General features: G+C 38.6%; 1 long non-coding RNA gene across 2 annotated transcripts; it reads right to left on the bottom strand.

Annotated features, from left to right (window-relative positions):
* Window positions 1–5,411: 5,411 nt before the first annotated feature.
* LOC109145878 lies at window positions 5,412–18,691 on the bottom strand. 2 transcript variants are annotated; one of them, XR_005602221.1, is made up of 2 exons: window positions 18,084–18,691; window positions 5,412–12,981 (listed from the first exon to the last, which is right to left on the bottom strand). It is a non-coding gene; the product is annotated as an uncharacterized LOC109145878 (long non-coding RNA). The 2 variants fall into 2 exon arrangements; XR_005602222.1 differs by having other exon boundaries at window positions 18,278–18,686.
* Between the last annotated feature and the right edge of the window lie 1,643 nt (window positions 18,692–20,334).

Raw genomic sequence — 20,334 nt, 5'->3', positions numbered from 1 at the left:
TTAATATACTGTTATATCAGCTCTGGAATGAAGACACGCTGGGAATGGAAAAATTAGTAGTAAAGAAGGAAAGGATCTAAGAGAAGAGCTTCTGTTAATTCAGTATTATTTTCAAGTTGAGTGCTTGTTTGTAAGACCTTGTTACACCACAGCAGTCTCAGGTTATCTTCACTCTTGTGCCAGAGAGTTATGTGGGTATGAAAGGAACATCCCATTTAGAAGAAAGAAATTTCAAATAATCCAGCTAGTCCAGCATGATGGAAAGATGTTGGGACTTCATAGGGAAATGTCTTCACAAGCCAGAGAATAAATGTCTCTTTCCAGCACTGAGAGTGTGATTGCAGTCTCACAAAATGCAATTTCTTAGGATGAGACTGAAAGTTGAGAGTCAATTCTGTCATCTATATAGTCTGCAAAGGTATTTCTTTCAATTATTTTTCAACCAGTTGCCATATCCATCATTATAGTTTGTGGTGATCTGGCATTTTATAAACAGGAGTAGCTCCAAGAATGACCAGAATTTTCTGATCTCATTCCCAAGACGATCTAGATTTTTAAAAAGGGGAAATCTGAAAAACTTGAACTTTCTCATGTGTCCTAGAATTATTGTTAGAGTGGTCGAAACAAGTGATGATCAAACTCTGCAGTCACACATTTGCAAATATATAATCAATGGTTTGTTAGAACCTCAGTGGGTCACAGGATTTCCAACGCTTTCCGTGTTGATATAACATTCAAGTGGGGTTTGTTTGACTTCACTTAATTGCTGTGAAGCTAACTAATAAAACACTCTACAGTGTGAAAAGGCAAGGCAGAATTCTGCACTAGGATTGCAGTCTTTACGCAGCAGCTCTATTAGCAGATCAGGATAACAAGTACGTTGTGATTAATGACCAGAAAAGAAGCTTCTGGGGATTAGGCACTTCAGAAATAATTCTAAATAGCTCTATACAGCAGGTTTCACGCTAATACTGTTTTGATCTACAGCTGCTGGAGACATAAACCAGCTTCGGTTCATTGCGTTTGGTGAAATAACCCTGATTTATACCAGCTGAGGATGTTCCTTTGCATGGTCGGGATTGTTGCTGCATAGTTTCATTGCAGTATGACAGAAAAAGAAATAGGTGGCCAAGGCTTATCCTGAGTTGTGTTGGAGATGTAGCAGTGCAGTGATGCAAGGTGTTTTGGGATGAACTAAGCTGCTCACATCCAGTTTGCATATGCAGCAGCATTTTGGGGCTGGTTGTGTTTAGCAGAGACCCAGCTGCAGGAAATTAGTCCCATAGCTCCTAGAAAACTTCTGTTTCTCATTCTGGCTGTTCATCAGGGTGATGCCATGAAGATTTTTTGCCTTTTCTTTTATACCCCTTTTATACCTTTTTACAACTTCTTTATTCCCAGTGCTTTTTCCTACATCCTTGGACTTGTTTGTCAAGCTAAGAGACTAAACATTTTAGAAGCTTCATAGGTAGGGATCAGTGTGCCCCAGACCCCAAGGTCCTCTCCAGAACACATTCTGTAAACTCAGATAGAACCGTCCAGGGGAAGGTTCCTTGGGGAGGGGGGGCTCACTGGAGCCCCTCATTGGGGGATCTTTGATAGATCTGCTAATTAGTAAGACCTATAATGATATACCCGATCTTTTGGGGATATACTCGGGGGGGGGGGGGCATTTCAATGCATATGACCTGGACATGTGCACCTAAGGATCCTTAAAATAAATACCAAGGTAAAATCCCTTTTCCTCTTCTAACCATGTTTGACTCTTGATTTTAAGACCAGGAAAAGGCATCAAGGGCTTGATTTTCCTGAAGGGAAAAGAAAAACTTATGTAGAATAACAAGGAAATGGGTAACTTTTTATTTCAGAGCTTTAGAGGACTGCTAGAAGAAAGTGGCAGCCCTTCCTTGGCCTTTGTTAGTGTCACTACTCTTTCCAAAAAATGGACTTAATGCTTTAGAATCCTGCAGTCTTAAATGATTCAGTGACTATCCATAAAAAGGGACACGTGCACCCAGAATTCCTACTGGTTACCTTCTTGTAAAGCTAGGTCAATTAGTCTCCTAACTGACTAAAGAAAAGCAAAAGCACCAAGCCCAGCTGTGTCTAAAATGGTATGTAATGTGTATTTGAGAGGACACAATTTGCTAAAACTGGCACAGGTTATTTCCCTGAACCCATGGAGTGGCCTCACAGATATAATCCTGCTACGCCTCTTCACTATTTCATAAAACTCCCCAAACCTTCTAAAGCGTTAATAAAATTAGCAAGAGTGACAGAGCACTCAAAATATTTACAGAATTACACCCTCAAATAGGATCTGGGTGCCTATTAAATTCACTGGTCTCTAGGACTGTTCCCAGTGCTTTGGCTCTCCCATTCTGCTGTTGCCCCCTCTTTGCTGCCTCTCACATGGTCACAGTCTCCAGCCAGAGCAACCATGGGAGAAACCTCTGAAAGTCTCAAGGGGTGAACTTCCCTTGGTGTTCTCAGGCATGAAGAGAAGATCCATATGAGTGGCACAGGATGTAAATGCTCTAAAACTGCTCCCCTCAGTTGCTTTGCCAGCATTTAAGTGTTGTTTGGCTATTTAGCATCATTTTCTGAGTCCTGCACTTGCCTCTCCTGCACTGGCCTCTGCTATTCTGTCTCCAGGAGACATTGAGGGATGGGTTCTACTTCAGCTTATTTTTTTTTTTTCACTGATACAGTACTGCCTTAGTTATGGAAGAATGATCTATAAATGCCACATGGATGTGTTCTCAGTACAAAACATAGTAATATTTTAAAGTAGTTGATTTAACACATTCCAGGAAAAGAACTTTGGTAGCCAAACTGAATGAATACAATTGCAGACAAAGTGAAAATCAAGTCATCTTACAGCAATTACCAAGTATTAATGAAATCTTCTAAATGTGGTTAAATCAAAACTAATAGGTTGTAAGAATTTCTTTAGAGACCTGAGGTATGTGAGATGCCACACCTCCATTTTTCTTTTAACCCACAACTCATATTTGACTCTCTAGTACAAATTTGAAATTTCTCTTTGGGATGGATCATCTTTGCCTGGTCCTTTTGTATTACATTATGGGCTCTTTCATAATTATAAAGATTTATCTACTCTCAGAATCCTTCCAAAACAGCTCTTCAGGCATATTTCCAGCATAGGTTATACTAAACAGGAAAAACACATTTTAAATCTCAATTAAAGAGCCTAACCTGGTAATTATTCTTGACTAGCTATTTTGGTAAACTTCCAAATGCAGCCAAATCCTAAGAGCTCAATTAAACACAACCCCTGAATACATTTATTGAAGTAGCTCCATTATAGTGCAGACTGAAGATTTTTTTTTTTTTAAATGCTCTGTTAAAGCAATCCTGGTTGTTACTTTTCAGGATGGTATCTGTCTTGCTTTATTTCTTATCTGTCAGCCAGACTTCACTCTGAATTACACTGGCCCTTCAGTATGGAAAGCAAGGCTGCTGAAGGGCCATCTGCAAGGGGGGTGAGATTTACCTTGTTCCAAAACAGGCATTGTTGTGGCACAACAATTACTGGCTGTGTGGAGAAATAAAACTGGTTATCAGTGAAGTCTGGGCACAGGGCTCAGCTCCAAAGCCTCAGCTCAGTCACTGCTTTTGCTTTTTCACCTGGATTTCTCCTCCCTGAGGATTCTTATTCACGTCATCCCAAAGGTTAATTGCCCTGAAATCCCTTGTGCAGGGTGTGAGATAGATACAAATGCCCAAATCTGTACTGGATCAGTTAAAAACTACAGGAAGCCTATTGTAAAACTGAGAAAGGTTGCTACAACTTACAGAAACAACCTGCCATTACACCCTTAACTTGTATTCTGTCTTTTTCAGACATACAGATATCACACTCACAGAAAAAGGATGAAACAAGAGACAGTAAAGGATGGTTACAAAAGGGTTTGTGAGTCTTAGACACCTCCTAGAACCTTGAAGTGTACCCTGATAGGCTTTCAGTTTTGGGTCAGGATTGCATTTGTATCAGTGGTGGAGTCAACAGTTTGGGGATAATAGTTTTCCTTTAAAAAAGCAAGAAATAGATTTTAAACTAAACAGACACTTCTACATTTTGACTCTTCATTTTTTCAGTTTCTAAATGATAACATAGGCTTTAAACTGATAATGAAATTGATTCATCTAGAAAAAACTGAAACAGAGATCTTATTTTTTTAAAAAGTTTTATTACAATTTAAATTAATTTTATGAAGAAATAGAAATAATTTCCTGGAAATGTAACTTCACTTTTTATTATGCAGTATCTACCTTTCATACTAAAAAATTTTAACAAAATGTGCTGAAACTGTCACCCAGTGCTGTCACTCCTTGGGCTCAGCATTTATTATGCCTGCAGGCTGGGTAATGAGAGGGAGCCTTGACTCAGCTGTGATCACCCTGGCAGATGTGACTCAGATTCTGACTGCAAGACAATTCCCTCTGCAGCAGTGAGGAGGGTAAATGGTGTGCAAGGCAGAACCGTGCATTGCTCTATATTTCGGGAGTCACAGCAAAAAAACACAGTGTGCCCTCTATAGATTTTGGGTTGATACTAAAGCAGGAGGAATAATTGCCAAATGGCTGAGAGGCAATTCAGAGGGAACTTGAGGACTGGGACAATGAGGACCATGTGGACTTGAACCAAAAATGTTTTGCATGAAGGATGAGGAGCCCTGTGCATCAACAGAGCCCTGCTGGAAAACAGGGGGAGTGCAGCTGAGGGCTAAAGCATGGTCAGGGACCTAGACCAAGCATTGAACCTGAAGAGGGGCTTTTGTAAGCTGAGAACAACCTTCAGCTGTTTGACAGGAAGAGCCAAAGGCAACGGAACCAAACTCTTCCGTGGTGGATGGAACAGCACAGGGGAATGGCCCTAAACTGCAATTTGGGAGATTCAGAATGGACATGGTGGAAAAACCTTTTCACTAGAGAGGTACTGCAGTACCAAACCAAAATTTTCTAGGGCATTATAGAATCTCCCATCCATGGAGATATTTAAGATATGTGTTGACAAAGCCATGGTGGACACCACCTGTTCTTTGCAACAGCCCCATTTCCACTGGAAGGTTGGAGCAGATGATCTTTCTAATTGATATTTGGCTGATCAGTGCATCTCACTCCACTGAAACATTCTCCAGAGAGTTGTGCTCTGCCAGACTTTTCATTATACTGGTTGATCATGAGTTTTCTCCACCACCTCCATGTATTCAGACACCGTTTCGTTTACCAATATTATTTGAATGTCTGTATATTACTTAATTAGTAATGGACTAATTAACATTAGTGTGTTAATACATAGCTATCCTTCAGAATTCATAATCTCCGTGCCAATTCTCTTTCTGTCATAGCTGCATTTCAATTAGAGCCATCACTCTGATCACAGATTCAAATTTTTTAGGTTTTCATTGGTTTATTGAAAGACCCACTGATCTTAAAAGGTTCTAAGAAAATACAGTTTATTTCAAGAGGAATTTGTCCAGAAAAAAAAAGCCACTAAGAACATGGGGGGATCTGCCTTAGAAAGAAGACCAGGTTCTGCTTTCCAATAACATTATAAAGTGATTTTTAAAATGTGGCTGTCAATGTAGGGGTGTGCTACCACTACTGCAGAATGCTGCCAAACTGTGGGAAACAGCTGGAATATCTAGTCATGAACATGGTGGTTTCTTTTAAAGATGAGGGAATCCCTTTGGGAGGGTTTATTCGTTAAACTCTTCACTGAAATTAGAGTTTGCTAAATTTCATCCCTCTTTGCACTGCAAAACAAAACAAAACAAAAATAGGTAGAAAGAACTGTATATTGTTTTACTGTTGTGGGAGCTACATCCTTGAAGTAATAGTACCTCTAAAACTCTGTAAGCCAGCTGCAATAAAGGCTTGCTAAAATGGCCAAAAAATGTATTTCTTTTACTGGTGGTAGAAATGAAACAAAGCAAATGCATCAAAATTTCTCCCACCTACTCCAGCTAAAGAAATAAACCACAGCAAACTTATTTTCCCAGGAACAATTGGAGAGAATCCACTGACTTTCAAGAGCAGAGAACGCAGCTAAATCAAGTAGTAGAGTTCTGTAAATATAAAATGACAAAAATTTCAAAAAGGCTTTTGGGTTGGAATCTGGTAGAGTGTTGTAATGTGTACAATAAAAACAGAACAGCGCTTAGGGGTGTTTAATGAAACCATTACTATGATGGAATATTAACCTCATTTGTGAATTTTAGCATAATTTCCAAATGTGACTTCGTGTTGTTCCAGTTTAATTGCTTTTGTCAACTTGAGAAGTTTATTTGAGGAATAGAAGATAAAAGTCTAAAGGATTTGCCCTATGTTAAACAAACCATGACTCTGATAACTCAGATAATTTCATATGCACAGGACAGAATTAATCATATTTTAGATGGGTCTGGAAAATTACATTTGCTAATGCCTCTGACCCTGTGATGGAAAACCCATCACTGCCATTAAGTTTTAAAGGTCTGGAACTGGTACACTAGGAATTCAGGAGTTAAATGACCTCTATTGAAATTAAGTTTTAATGTCCTTAAGCAATTAAAGCTCAAATATTATATGTCCATTAATGAACTTCATAAATATTTATAAGGTGCCACTGAAGTGTGCAGTCTAAAATAAGTATGGTGAGACTTTTCCTTAATTTGAAAGGATTGTGTCCTAATTTGGAGGCTCCTATCTATCTGTTCCACACAGCTCTGTATCCTTTTACCAGAGGAAATCAGGGGTAATTACATGAATGTCAGCAATATTATACTGGTGTGGAAGCAGTAAAACCCAAATATCTCACTGCTACACAGTGGTTTTGTTGGCTCTACTCAGGCTGCACTGTGGCACCAGAAGGGCTGGTCAGGACACAAGGACACAGGAGACAGCAGGTTGTGCTGTCAAGTTTAAATCACTCCTGGTTCATGGGCAGGAGGGTTCTAACATTTTCAGGTGTTTATAGATGCGGTGAAATATTTAAGAGTTGCACAGAGAGGTCTTTCCAGTGCGGTGTGTTTTATATTGAAATGCCAAGAGAAACCCTTCTTCCACCTAAATCTGTGCCAGTGAAGATAATGAAATCATAAATGTCAATGTAAAACTGATATACCTGAGGGAACAGATATGGCACAGGGCTTTTAGCTCTGGTTAAAGCTTTAGACCCATATTAAAAAGCCTTATTGTAACAACCCCCTTCCTGGTTTCAATAGGATTGCCAGCAGCACTTACACTGGATAATGTGTTTTCTCTTTCCTCTGTCAAACCAATGAACTCAATTATATTAGGATGCTTATATTATTTATGAGTATTTATGAGCATTGAGACATTTCTGCTTTTAGAACATTGAGGAAGTTGCTGATTAAGATGACTGGAAAAAAATATTCTTTTAAACAAGTTCGTTTAGCCACAGGCTCATTGCACACGAAGAAAAGTTTTTAAAAAGCTATCTTTGTTCTGTTTGTTTCCCCCTGACTACATCTTAGTATTTTCTACAGGTTTTCATGGACTCTTTCCTAATCAGTTCATTCCAGCTCTTGGATTACACTCATCCATTGCCACTCTGATGGCCCATCTCAGTCCACTGCCTCAAAATATTTATTCTCCTTTTGATGATACCGGTCTTTGGAAGCTCTAGGTTGGCATCAGAGAGTTGCATTCCACGTTAATTAAGTTTCTTAGCTTCTTTAAATGCTGTTAATATTTCCTGGAAACCTAACTTTTTTTTTTATTATTAATCTCCTACTAGAAATAATGTATCTTAGTTGCTTTGTCTTGTATATTTGAGTTTTTCTCTCTGCAGCTGCTAGGTTGCAATGAGTAGTTAATAGACAAGTCTCTGTTTTTCTCTGTCACAGGTTTGCTGCATCACTGCTTTTAAAGGGCAGCCTGGAATACTTCAGTGATTGCTTCCCATACTAAAGTGAAATGCTTTCAGTAAGTGCTTGGAAACACGTAGCAGATGAGCATAAGCAGCCCCTTTCAGACAGCACTCTTGTTTTTCACAAATTACAAGTCCTCTTGTAGACTGATAACAGATGGTGCTTTCCAAGAAATATTTTTCATCTTTGATTCTTTTGGCCTTATTAGTGTTGCCTGAGTTTAGTGTTTGGCACTGAAGCAATTTTAGAGAGGCAGAAAATATTCCCTTACTGAGGAAGGGAGAACTGATTTGCTGGTGTAAGAGAGGCTCCATTTTGTTTTAACTACATGACAGGTCCATAATGAGACAATTTTATTTCTTTAATTTGCTCCTGGTTTAGTTTTCTGGAGTCTTTGTACATGGAGAGAGGTTCATTCCATGGGTTTTGACACTTATGGCCACTGAGCACTGCAGCATTAACAAAACTTGCACATGAGTTTCACTTACTGTAGTCTAATTAAAACTCTACAGATACTGAGGTTTAAATCAGAGCTCACTAATCATATTTAATTTAAATGTCCTAATGGCTGTATTTTTAGTAGAACAAGGGTACATTAGCTAATCCAAGTTTTCTTCCTACAGAGAGAGGTGTGTCAAAAGTTCTTAGGGTTTGATCCAAAAAAAGCACATTAACTCATGGATTAATTCAGGCAGTTATTAATTCTGCTGAAGTCAGTGACAATATTACTTGCTTGAAATTTTGTTTGTATTGTAAGGGTTGTTATATCTTAAGCTGAATTGTACAGTGTCTTTATTTTTGCAACAGAATAAAACCATTTTAGTGGGAGTCGATTATTTCCTGAGCCTCTGATTCCTAGGGACACAACAACATTTCTGCTTTTTGCTTTTGCATTGGGTACTTAGCACATTCAAAGAACCCAAAGCACTTCCCTGCCTGTGTGGGAATTAATTCCACCCAGAGCAAAGTAGGACATTACTCACACCACTGGAGATAATGAAATGACTGAGTGCATTTAAACTGTAGTCAATGAGGGCAAATTTTAGCATTCATTTTGGGTTCCACCTAAAAGAATTGTCTCCTTTCCCTTCTCCCCAGAAGGAAAAAGTATCTGAACTTTAACATGGGCTCTTTTAAGGCATACAGAGAACACCAAGCAGTTTTAGGGATAATTATAAGTCAGGAATAATTACAAAGTATTTTGATTTTTGAAATTTTTCATCTCCTCTCTGTTTTGCCGAATCAGCACCTTTGAGGAGTTAAAAAATGTTGACAAATCACGAAAACTCTGAAGTTTCTTGCTCAAGGCAGTCCTTTTCTTGTAACGACTCAATGAATGGGAAACTGGAATAAAGTTTGGGAAAATGTTAATGTGTAAAAATACATTTAAAGTTTGATGCTGTATCTAGTTTTCAAACCATCCTTAGATTCAACAGCCTCTCTCCCATGATACTAGTACAGGGCTGCTTTTGAAAGAGGTAATCTTTGGGTAGCTGTCTTTACAAGGTACATACATATTTATGGCACCTCATTAAGCCAATTTGTGATGTATTGCTTCAATACCCACTGCATTTTATGACTAGCTTTTAAATTCCTTGCCAAAAAAATATTTTTAAGTGGAGCTCTGATATTTTTTTCCCCTTACAATCAGTAGAAAACAGCAGCAGGAACAAGCCTAGCCTACATTACAATGGCTAGGACTCTTAAACCCTAACTCATGTCTTGTTTCTGACTGCACTGTACAGAAAGGCTTTAATCATTTGGAATCGTGGCACAGCTGAAGTTTAGACAGAAAAATAGGTAAAGAATCACTGTTAAATGTACAGAAGAAGGAAAGTATGAAAACCAATTTTCTTGTATGAGCTCTGAGCTGTATCTGTGGCTCCAGACCTCTCAATAATAAGGTTATAAATCCGTGTGAATACGGAGCTTGTTAAAAGGACTGTGCTGTCCTGCAGCTCTGCTCACTCCTTGTACTTCCAGGCAACTGCTGCTCTTTGTTTCTTCTCCATGAAGACATCCCAGAAATATCCAGGCAAAAGTTGATATTTTAAAATATCTGTTAGCTGTCCCTAAACATAGAAGGGGATATAGCTGCCATAATTTCTCTTATCTATCATAAAATGTTGACTATATTAATGAGATTAATTAGTCGTTTAGAGACTAAACAGATTAATCAAATGTTATCTTTTAATTTTCTGTGTGCTAATGAATATTTTATGTGATAGTTTTGTTTAAAGTGATATTAACAGCTCTCACACTTCAGGCATTATTTCATTAATTCAGTTCTCTATCACATTATGAATGGCTTTTAATCAACTGGTTTCACAGGGAGCCTTTTTCTTCCCTATCTGCTAAATCAAATCCAGGCAGGCCTTTATACCAGACACCAAGAACTATTCAGGGGCTCTATCCACAGTTTTGTTTTGATAAATTCAGTTTTATTTAGAGGGGCATCTACATTCATTCAATTCTGAATCCATGACTGCAGGGGCCACAGACTCCTGCCCTGTTTGCTCAAATGAGCTTTGTTAGATTCTTGTTTTGAAAATGTCTCTCTTCAAAACATATGTAGCTCTGAATTAAAGTTGCATTCAGGCATATCAGGTATTCAGGAATATATCACTGAGAACACAGTCAGATGTGTTAACCTTCCAATAAATCAACTGGAACTGCACTGAGTTTGTGGAATGTGAATAACCTCTGAAATATTTAGACTACCTTCTAAAAACACAGGAAAAAAATGTCTGTGAAGGGAGAGTGTAAAGGCTTCTGTTCATTTTCTCGTGAGAGGTAATAAATTCCAGAGCTGCCTGTCCTTTTACGCTGAGAGAATTCTAGAGACTTAATCTACAAATGACTGTATCTTACCCAGTCAGCCCATTCCCAGCAATGCACAACCCTCATTACCTGAGGCCTTCCACTGAGTATTTATTATGATTACAGCACATTTACAAAACAGCTTAATTACTTGTTTGACAAATATATAAAATATTAAAGGGAATGCTTGCTGTTCTCCAAATGTCAGCAGATTCTCCCCTCATGTTCCCCAAAGCCAGGAGTGCTGATGAAGGTATTTCATTACTCAGTGTAGCAGGGTGGCAGGAGCACCTCCAGCACCTTGACCTGGCATGGGTCACAAATGGATCTGATACTCCTTCACACACAAGGAGTAAAACTCCCACTCAAACCTGGGGAGAAATCCTCGATTTTTAGTGGTTAGAGAGTGGTTCTTAGCATAGCACAGTGCCTTCTGACACAGAACTAAAACTGTTTATTTAGAAGAATATAATTTCCTGTCAGCCTTTCATAGGCAGATGGATGACTTTTTAATTCTCTCAGTTTCAAGATTCTTTTAAACTACAAATGTCTGCAATAGGTGAAAATCTAGTGAGGATTGTGAACTGTTTCACCTTGAAGCTGTTCATGCAGATTCTTCACTGTTCTCTCAAAACTGTACACAAAAAACCTGCAGCTACTGCTACTGGTAGATTCACGACCATACCTTTGCAAAAGTACTCAATTAATTACCATTATCCCACTCTAGTGCTCTTGGCATTAAATTCAAATATATTAACATCAGGATAAAACCATGATATAGATTTTTGTCAAGAACAGGAGAGTAAGGACAGTTCCAGGGGAAATAATGATGAGTTTTAGCCACAGGCAAGAAGGCTTGAGGGACTGAAGAGGGTATTCACATTATTTTTGTTGCTTCTATCCTAGTGTTTTACTCAGTGTCCTTTGTCATATTTTGCTTTTATTGAATTGTTTTCTGTGATGACCATAAATTTTTTCCAGCATACATGGTTGTGAACACTTAGGGAATTTTTTCTGTATACTTTACTCATTAAGGTGTGCAAAGGGGCCTTTGCTTTATGAAGCGTATTTCTTAAAACACATCTTGGAGGTATGAGAGAAGGTCTTCCTCTAGCTCCTGTGAAAAAGGGTCTACACCACATTCTTATATTCCAGGAAAGTGCTCTCAGGGGGCTATAGGTAATCATTGCAGAGAACTTTGAAATAGCTGCAGGGGTTTGTAATATTAATGAAGTACTCGCTGATTTGTAATGAAATGGAGATATCCACAATTAAGTCTGCAGCCTATAGGTTGGAGTGTTCTCAGGGCAAAAGATTTGAGTCTGAGATGCATCTCAAAGAAACACGGAATATTGAATCAGGTATGGAGTGGAATAGCTCTAGCAGAAAAATAAAACAGGATATACCTAACTCACTCTTCTTTAACCCACAATTTCCTGGTGTCAGAGAGTTTGGGTCAGATGAGGTAGAGGAGAAAACATAAGTGAAATGATACTACTTATTTATTGCTGAAGCTGTTGCAAAGAGTCTTTGCAAATCCTAGTAGGTGCTTCCTGCACAGTGCATTTATTCTACACCAACAGCCACCAAAACTCAGAGCTGCTTGTGGAGCTGCATTTTGTACAAAGCCTGGAGTCAGTAATTTAAGAAGCTACTATTTCTTTTATAGGTGGTATTAATCTGAAAAATATACCTCAAGGCAGAATGTAATATTGTTTTCAGTCCAGTTTCTGATGCTTGAAGATTTGCCATTACAGAAAGTAGCACAAAGGGAGAAAAATAAATGCCAATTTTGATGACTGCTTCAAGAAAAATGTGACGACTGACCAACCCCTGCCTCCTTCCTCATTTTTAGCAGTGCACAGGTTGTACAGATCTAGAGAGCAAAGACAATTCTTTTAAAATAGAAAAATTGTCAATGATCTAATCTGTGTCATGGCAAGTGGACACTTGAGGGATGCCAGGCTGAAGTATTTCTCAGGACTGTCACAGCACTGACCAAGAGGATTCTTCATCAGCCCAGGAGAAGGAAGATCAGAAGGTCAAATTTTCTTTCCCTTGAGAGTTTTTCTTATCCCATTTCTGTAGTTTGGAGTCCTCTAGGCAGCAATGAACTCTTTCTTACAGCAAAGAGGTTTTACTGCTAGTGCTTGTCATCTCCTCATGCAGCTCTATAGATTTCAGGAATTCATGACCTGGTGCAGTCTTCTAAGTTGAATTTGCTCTTCAGTGGGGAATAGATTCCTGTTCCAAGGGTTATCTTCAAAGGGAAGACTGGAAATTAGTGCCAGTTGAAGAAAAACACCTCAGTCTCCCTCATATACCACAAAATTAGCCAGTTAGTCATTAGCTCTTCCAAACGTTATTAGAAAATTCATACATCACCAATATAATCAAGTACATACTGTCCTTGTGATGGATGCTGTGGAGTTAAGCAGTGCTATTAAAAGTGGATGAATCTGTATGGATTGTTCTGTGCTAGCAATAATATCACAAAGTTCAAAAAAACCAAATCCAGCCTGGAATTCATACACCTTTGAATGCACTGCCTCTCACCTTTTCCTACTTAAAATTACTGGACACACAGTGAGTAGTTCCCAAGTTTATCTGTTTCAGCAGTTTAAAAACATGTCAGATAATGAGACACGGCTCAGGTTCAAACCAGTCCCAGAACAAGAGGCATCTAGGAGCTATTTTAGAAAACAGAGTTAGAAACATAATTACAAGGCAGGATAATGAACAGAACCTCTTGAATTTCCCTGTGGCCCTTGCTAAGAAATTAAATCAAGTTTGTAGTGGATAAGCATGACTGCACTGTTAGAAATGGGGGAAAGATTGAAGTGCTATCCTCTAAACAATATATACATAATGAACAGAAGATAAAAAAGAAAGCCATTGTAATGAAAAGAAATGAGAATTTTAATGGATTGTATAAGACCCAACAGTTAGAATTGATACTAGAAAGATCCAGCCCACAGTTTATTTGGAATGAGTAACTGAAATTTTGGAACTTGTGTGGGAATAGGTTTCTCTGATATTTAAAGAGTAGTAATGTTGAAGCTGTTTCTTGAGCCAGCACCTGCCAGGAGAGGAAGACAAGATATCTCTATGGATACATTGGAGATGAAATACAAAACTTGTCAGAACCAAAATAAATTCTTCCATTGGTGTCATCAGGCTCTGCATGAAGCTTTATCAAAACAGGTCCCCTCTGATTCTGGGATCAATGTCATGAGAAATCTCACCTTGGTTTTCTGGAAGAGAGAAGGCAAGCCAAGGGTAGCTGGTGGAATAGCAATAAAAGGTTTTGCACAGCTGGGAGAGCACCAGTGACTCCAAATGCTGAGCACCACCAACCTTCATGTGTCTTGGTTTTGATGGGGAATTGATCATCTACACTTCATGTTATTCCTTCTGATATCTAACTGGGTAACTGAGACCTCTAAAGTTATAAACATGAGAATGGAAAACAGTGACAGAATTCTTCTCTCTGCTTCTGAAATTTAGATTCATGGAAAATACAGGTGTTTCTATCAATGCTTATTCCCTGTTTTCTATGAAAAAATACAAAGCAACATACAGATGTTTGAACAAAAAAGCAGAATATAAGTCTTGTGGATATTTTAAAAACATCATTTCGAGTCCCTATACTTGGTTTTTCTGCAATCTCATTGTGTTTCTATGTTCTGTTTTGTTTAATTTAATCAGTTTATTTTCTGAACACAATGATTGTCAGCACTGAGGATCCCTCTGTTTCTGGAGTAAAAGGAGAAACCAGCAATCAGATTGTGGAACTTTTCCAAACATGCCTAGAGGGCTCTCTTTAAAAGAGCATGAATCTTCAGCAAACAACTTCTTGTCGTATTAAATGTTGCTACAGACACGTGCTGCACAAAATCAGAGAGAAGAAATGTCATACTTGTAAGAGATATCTTTTTTTAGCAGACTGGGTCCCTATTTATATTATGGGCTGTAGAAAATCCACAGATTTCGATACTAAAGACATTTTCCTCTTACATCCTTTACTTAATTTAGTAATCTTAAAGTAAAGTACCTTTTTCTTCCGAGGCATTTACAACCTTTTTATAATGACATTGGAAAAAGTAACTCTCTTTTCTTCTCCCTTGTGGGCAATTATTTATTTATTTGTTTATTTTTCTCTGAAAGCTTGAAGTTTTCTCTCTTTAGCTACTGTTCAATTCCCGCTTTGGAATGTGTTCCCTGTCTTCAGTAACAGGCTTATGAAAATCAATATTCCAGCATTTATCACAAGTTACAGAAGAAAAGCTCTTAATCAAAGACATTTAGGCATGCTTGTGAAGGTTACCCAGCACATTATGATAGATGACCCTTCACAGATTCCACAGCTCACCTATTTTAGCCGTCTCACATGGTGATAAGCCTGCCCATCTTATAAAGATATGAATGACTGAGCCTGCTCCATTGCAGTTAATATCTCCCTGAGAGAAGGGTCTGTTGGGGAAAAATGATACACTTATGAACTCTCTGAAACAATAAAATTGATCCATTTTTGAGCCAGCTTTTCCTGCAGAGCTAATTCCCAAGCAATTTATTTTTGCTGATTAAATCTGCTGTCTGCAAGGGGGAGCTGGCAGGTCTGTGCAGGACAGCACAATCAGCTGCATTTGCAGATGGAGCACAGAGTCTCTGTAGAACCTGATGGATTTCCATTAATGAGTTAATGGTACAAGTGTTTGTGTTCACTTACAGGATGCAGCCTTTCCTAATCACAGGAACATGGCAATCAGTGAAAGTCTGATTCTACTGGTGTTACTGGTTCAGCTGGGGGGGGGGGGGGGGGGGAGGATATCACTCTTTCTTGGATGAAAGGAGAAAGTTTCTACCGTGAAAAGCAAATTACAAAGGCTCAGAGTGACTCTGAAGCTAACACTTGCCCAGTGCTCTGCAGCCAACTCAGTTGGAGTCTGTAAGTTAAAACTAAACTTCTTCAGGGTCACTGAGGAGAAAAGGCAGCTGAAAGAAAGAGCTGCAGCAATATCCGTGTGTGGAAATACTGTACCTGCAGTTGAAACACCACTTCTGGAATGATTTCTGAATCTGATCACAAAAGGGTGGACAGATCCTTTTGGACAAGAAGAAAAGGCACAGGCACAAAAGTGGGAATCACTGAATAAATACCGGACAGTTGAGAAAGATTGAGGGAGTGCAAGTCCCTCAGCTGACAGTGTTTGCACGTGCAGTGATTCCTTGGACACACGGCCTGTGCTTTGACCCATCCTCAGTGCCCTTGGTGGAGTACATTTTTAGGTGTAATGTGTATTTAAGGAGCTGCTTCACAAGCAACCATCTCATCTTTGCAGGGTAGAAACATCAAATGTTACAACATTTAAATGCTATTTAAGGAGCCCCATTTGCTTCTAGATCCCCTTTCTCAGGAAAATGTATTTCTGTAGGGAAGCATAATCAGTTTTCTCATCAAGGCTGGATTCAGGAATCCCAGAAAGGCACTGGGAGATGGGAGCTGAGGTCACTCACACATGGCTGTGACAACTCAGTCCCAGGCTCTCTACAGCACAAGAGCAGGCAATGAGACTTCACCAAACCTGTACTCAGAGTTTTGCAAAATTAAGGAAATAATGAGGTATTTCTGTCCCAGATTTTTTGGCCTTGATTTGAATTCAAGAGAGGACTCAGGATGACGCCCCCTGAATTTACAAGCTGTTCCTCAGTTTCTTCTTGCTAGGCTAACAAAGTGCTATAGAACGAAAACTGAAAGCTAAAATATCCCTCAGCCCATATGCCTAATTTTTACACTGAAGATTTATGTGTGAGCTTAACTTCATAATTATCCTGTTTAAGGGCATTGCTGGGTTTCTAAATTAAGACTGATGGCATAGATGAGCAAGTAAAGGTCATTCCTTGATGCATTAGTTCTTTGTTGATGAACAATTTAACACAAAACCACTTTGTGTTTAGCACAAAACCTTTCTCATGAAAATCACGTCCCACTGCCTGTCTTTATAAATATTAATTCACAAAATGCACGTGCTTTGTGTGGGTCCTGACAGCCTCTGTAGTGGTACTGACAAGCCAGTCAAAAAGAGAGAAATACAAAAGAACAAGTGGTAAAGTTTACCCCAAGGCGTCAAAGGGCATTAGGACGCGTATTTAAATATAGGATTCTACTGAGTTCCAGAGGGTAAGGATCAATTTAAAGACAATTAGATGAAAATAGAACAGTCAGCAGTATAATCAGATCTTAAAATTCACACTGTAGGTGGGAATCCTTCTAAAAGGGCCTGGGATAAGAGAAAACTGCAGATAAAAAAAATTAGAGTCATCAGCTTAAAACTGACAAACAAAATCCCCTCAAACCTAAAAATCAAATTATGGTTAGACAGTTTCTGAAGAAAAGCAGAGACTGCATGCAGAGTCTTTGAAATGAGAGAGTAGAACTGGAAAAGGGATGCAGCAAGAGGCATTGCTGGATTGATGAAAACTGAGGTTGGAAGAAGGCATGTGTTTGACAGCAGGAAATCAAGAGGGGTTTTTGAATATCTGGTCTCTTCTGTGAGGAGCTAAGTCAAAACCTTCCAACCAAATCAATAAATACTGAACCAGATGGGACCCAAAGGGGCAAAGGTACTTGGAAAGAAGAACTGCAGAGCTGAAGGAATTGCCAGGGAAGTCTGAGAAAATAACTGAGCTGATAAACAGAACCAGCTCTGCTTTCAGGTATAGGACACAATTCCTGGCCAAGCTGGGGATCCTGCAGACAGGAAGTCAGAGATTACCAGTGGACAGAAAGTCATAAATCCTGCTGGTGAAGGATCATCCTGAAGAAATTCTGAGCCTTGTTAAAGTATTGTCTTGGAGGGAAACTATTCCCCTAATTCCCATTAAAAAACCCCCCAAAATTGGCATTTATACTGCTAGCACCATGCTGAAAAGCTGATGTGCTTATCAGTATACTGGCCCCTTCTTTCCTAGCTGCTTTGTTTATTTATTACCCTCTTTATATGTAGACCTGAAACTGAATATGATGGGAAGGGGCAGAGGTTTGTCTTCCTCTTCACAGGAATATAATACATCACTGTCCACTGGAGTCCAGCACACTTGATCTTGAATTACAGCCACTCAGTCCAAGCAGCAAGTAACTCGAATGAGCCATCTTTAGTGAGATACTCTGCAGGAATGCTTTCTGATCAACGAATCAATATGATTATGCAGAATGTCTTATTTTTTAAAATACCTCTGTGCTCACACATCTCACAACTTTGACATAACACCTTACTTACACACTTTGCTTACTTATACATTCTACCTACTTTTACATTTTACTACTCTACTTTTACAACTTTTGCATAAGACAGTACATACACATTTTGCAACTGCTGTGCATGAGATCTCACATTGTTTGATTGGTTTCTCTGTTTTGTCCATGAGCTCCACACACACTTTTCTGATAATATGATTGGGTTTAATCCAGTGCAGCACCGTCCTTTTTTATCTATTCCTTGCTGTCTTGGTATTTAGTCTTTCAGCTTCTTCTTTCCCAATTTAGCACAGTTTACCTTTCAGTCCTTGAGGAATTCCTGAGGGCTCTGAGAGGTGGGACTCCTGATCCAGGCAAGCAGTGTCGAGATGATGGCAGCAGCAAAACCCCTCCAGTGATCAGCAGCCAAGTTAGTTCAGGAAATACAAACAACAAGCCAGCAAAGGACAGAGAGCAGATCTAAGCCTGCCCCACCTTTCTCCTCAAACCTTCAGACTGGAGCTTAAAACCCCTCTTGGGGCTGAAGTGCTTTAGCTGAAGGTGGAAAAGCCAGGTGAAGCAGGTGAGTGTAATTCCAGCCTGTTTCCACTCTGAGGGCTCTGCTAAGAATAGCTAAAGATAGTTTGGCTGGGGCACACTATCAAGGTTCAACACAACAATACTCCTTGTATGAAAAGCTAACTTACTGTACATCACAGAGATTGTAGCACCTCTTGACTTGCTGTCTTTTCTTAGGTGCTTTGCTTTTACACTGCAAAATCCAGACATACAAATCTGATTTCAGGGAGATCTGCCTGCCCTGCTTAGCTTCTATGAAGTCCCTGACTCTGCCAATTCTCAAAAGAATTTGCAGCTTGGAAACAGATTCTATAAAACATTTATCTTGATTCAGGGAGATCTGAAGCCACTGTACAAATGTATGTTACAAGAAAATCTTTGCAGATCTGGATCATTAATTTGAAGAAAAGAAAAATTCTATCAGAAGGGATTTTTCAAAATAGGAGCAGTCAAATACTGGTAAAATTGTCAGAGGTCATGCATTTCAAGGATCTGGTTACCTCTAAACATAATGCTGGAGTTCTTCGTATGTCTGTTAGAACAGTGCAATGTGTTCCCAACTGAAGGAATCAAAAGGGTTTTATTTTATTGACCTTTAAAAAATATTTTCTGTTGGTTCTGTACACATTGCTGTGTGGCAATACAGAAAAGCTACAGCCATATTTGTTGGATTATGCTTTCAATTGGACCTCAATAATAAATCTTGTCCTTTCTGATTTTCGGTCTCATTTATTGCTTTGTGCACTTTGATAACAGCAGACTAAATCTACATTCTATATTAATTTATACATACATATAAGGCCTTGAATACATCTTTATTTAACTCTGCAGTTTCTTAATAAAAAAAAATTCCAGTTACTTTATTTGTCTTAAATTGTGGTTCTACTCTTGTGTGTTGTTACGTCCATACGCAGAATTTAGAATACTCTCCTGGAATTTGACCAGTGAATTTCGGTTATGGGATTAACTTTCAGTATTATTCTAAAGCCCTGTTTGTATCTCATTGACAAAATGATGGTGTTACTGAGGGCTAAGCTGGCTACATACACTTACATATTTTTATTTGAGCAACAGCAAAGTGGACCAGCCTAGAATGCCACGGTATTGAATTTATTTAATTGTTTTTAGGTTCACCATTACACCCCAGAATCAAGTGTCTAAATTAATCAATTTATAGTTTAGCTACTGAAAAATAAAGACACAACAACTCAAAACAGATAAAACCCAAGCTAGCTTGTTATTAAAACCAGGGTCCCATGTATTTTGTGCTTACAATACCAAAGAAAGCTTGTTTTAAACATTTTGTTCAATAGCACAAAAGTGATATTTCAAAGCTGTTCTCAGACTACAGAAATCTTGAGCATGCTGCAGCAACTGTTGTATTTTACTTTGTCCACAGCAAAGTTAAGTCTGGGAAGCAAAGATTTTCTTTGAAATGTTGTTTGTGTTTTTCACTGCACTTCAGGAAATTATATTGGTCCTTGTATTTGTTTATTTTGATTGTCCCACAGGGAGTTTACACAGCTGTTGCACAAACAAAATCAGCTAAAATGTCCATCAAACACTACCTCTTTTCATAACATTTTTTAACAGCAATCAAGCTACATAAAAATTTAAATACTTCCCAAATTTGAATATGCAGCTGTAAGTTTTATGCCTGTCTCTGATGTGAGGTGATCCAGGACAGAATATATTACCACTCCTTTAATGAAAGATGTAATGATTTAATCTCTGTGTTAAAATCTCTTTTTCTTTAGAAATTATTTACTTGACATTTTCTGTGGCCACAAGATTGCT

Source organism: Corvus cornix, chromosome 6 (genome assembly GCF_000738735.6).
Source record: "Corvus cornix cornix isolate S_Up_H32 chromosome 6, ASM73873v5, whole genome shotgun sequence".
NCBI classification, from domain to species: Eukaryota; Metazoa; Chordata; class Aves; order Passeriformes; family Corvidae; genus Corvus; species Corvus cornix.
This window is presented reverse-complemented; position numbering and strand designations above follow the sequence as displayed.